Consider the following 2,500-nt stretch of genomic DNA (forward strand, 5'->3'; position numbering starts at 1 on the left):
TCTTTGCTTCACTCTGCTTCCCTTCCTTCTGCTTCACTCCGCTTTGCTTCACTTCTCTGCTTCCCTTCTTAGTACTTCACGCTACTTCCCTTCTCTCTGCTTCACTTCTCTCCTTACTTTCTTTGTGCCTCACTCTACTTCCCTTCTCTCTGCTTCACTTCTCTCCTTACTTTCTTTGTGCCTCACTCTACTTCCCTTCTCTCTGCCTTCACTTCTCCGCTTTGCTTCACTCCTGTTTGTGTATCGGCGAAGAAGGGACAGGCATTCCTGCGCTTAAGCCGTCGTAAATAGGGATTTCCTGCCGACTGTGATTGTTCGAAATCGGGCGATTGTTTATGGCTTTTTTTTACGGTCGGATGGCAGGTTGCAAGCCGTTGGTGTATCTTTGTTGCAAAAATAACGACTTCGTATCGCATACTCATGAACTTTCCTTTGTGTGATTAAGCCCGCTTTGACGTCACGCGGGGGGAGAATGGGAAAGCGAGTGGAGGTAGGGGGATAGGGAGAGGGAGAGGGAGAGAATAGGGCGATGGCGGTTGGAAGGAAGAAGCGGTAAAGACAGATGAACTAGGGTAGAGTAGGAAAGGGAATAGCAACTAAGATAGGTAGAATGACAAGCAAATAGACATTCAAGGTGACAAGCACACAGACAGACAGACAGGCAGACAGGCAAACAACCAGTCAATCAATCAATCAAAGAAAGATATGTTTTGAGTTAGAGGGACAAATAGAGAAACAGACATGATGGCAAAGAAATAAACACAAAATACAGACAGACAAACTCACAGGCAGATAGGCAAACTCACAGACAAACTCCACGACAGACAAACTCACCGACAGAAAAACAAACTCACAGACAGACCGCATTCAGACACACACACAGACGGCCAACGAGACAGACAAGCACACAGACGGACCCCGAGAGCGAGCGAGGCATCAGCGCCCTGTTAATGGCAAGAGGCAGATTCCGGCGGCGGCGAGCGGGTCGACCTGCGGCTGCGTCGGTGTTTGACATGTTGCTGCGGGGGATAATGCGATCGGCCGGTTAAATATAGCGTGTTAAATATGGAATGTTAAAAATCCCAATGTCATTGCTCGGGCTAAATTTAACGGCTGTTCTGTGCTGAGCCGTCGAGTGAGGCGAGGGGGCACGTTCGCTATTATTTTTTACTTTTTTTATTAAAAAAAAATCTTTTGGACTTTCTATTTTGATGTTTGTATTTATTCTTATACTTCTTTTTTGGGGGGGAGGTTTGGTTGTCCAGACTTTTTCTCCTCCCTCTCACTTTTTTTTTTTTAGTTTCGCCTTTTTTTCTCTCTCTCTATCAGTTTGTTACTGTTTAACCTTTCCTTTTAATAAGATGCATTTACACGTGTATATAGATAGGTCTACACTAGCTTAAAGTAGCGTAGGCCTTGACCCTTTGAACTTTTCATCTTTGTTTTCTCTCTTCACTTTTTCATTGTCTCTTTCTCTTTCACTCTCCTGTCCCATTCTCCTTTCTCTTTTTCTTCTTTTCTCACTCCTCTCCTTTCCCTGTCTCTCTTTCTCCCATGCTCCTCTTCTCTCTCTCTCTCTCTCTCTCTCTCTCTCTCTCTCTCTCTCTCTCTCTCTCTCTCTCTCTCTCTCTCTCTCTCTCTCTCTCTCTCTCTCTCTCTCTCTCCCCCCCCCTCTACCCCTCCCTCCCTCCCTCCCTCCCTCCTTCTCCCTCTCTCTCCCTCCCTCCCTCTCTCTCCCTCCCTCTCTTTCCCTCCCCCCCTCCCCCTTCCTTCCCTCCCTGCCTCCCTCCCCCTTCCTTCCCTCCCTGTCTCCCTCCCCCTTCCTTCCCTCCCTGCCTCCCTCCGCGAAAAGCACGCAGCCCGCCCTCGCGCCTGTTAATGCATTTAGCTTCTCTTGATATATGTAGCATTTAAGCGCACGTCCTCCCCTTTATGCCTGTAAATGCAATTTTGTCGTAACCTTTTTTCTTCTTCTTCTTCTTCTTCGGTGTCGTAACTTTTATTTTCATCTTGGAGGAAGGAGAAAGGAAGAGGGGGAATGTGAAAATGGGAGGGGAGGGGGGAGGAGGAAGAGAAGGAGAAAAAAATTATGAGAAGGAAGATGAGAAAAAATCATTTTTTGCCCTTTCCTTGATTCGTGGTTTGAGGAAGGTGGATGGAAGGGAGGGAGGGAGGGAGAGGGAGGAAGGGAGGGAGTGAGGAGAGGGAGGAGGGGGAGGAAGGGAGGGGTGAGGGAGAATGAGGAGGGGGAGAAAGGGAGGGAGTGAGGGAGGAGGAAAAGGTGAGGAGAAAGGGAAAGGGAGAGGCAGAAGGAAAGGGTGAGAGGGAAAAGGGAAAGGGAAAGTGAAAGGGAGAGAGAAAGGGGGATGGAGAAGAGAGAAGATGAAATGATAAAGGTGGAAGAGAGAGATTGAATGCGGAAGAGAAAAAAAATAAGGAAGAGAAAGTAAGTGGGGAAAGGGGGAAGAGAGAAGGAAATATGAAGAGATGGGAGAAGAAG

This window comes from Penaeus monodon, chromosome 39 (assembly GCF_015228065.2).
Source record: "Penaeus monodon isolate SGIC_2016 chromosome 39, NSTDA_Pmon_1, whole genome shotgun sequence".
NCBI lineage: Eukaryota > Metazoa > Arthropoda > Malacostraca > Decapoda > Penaeidae > Penaeus > Penaeus monodon.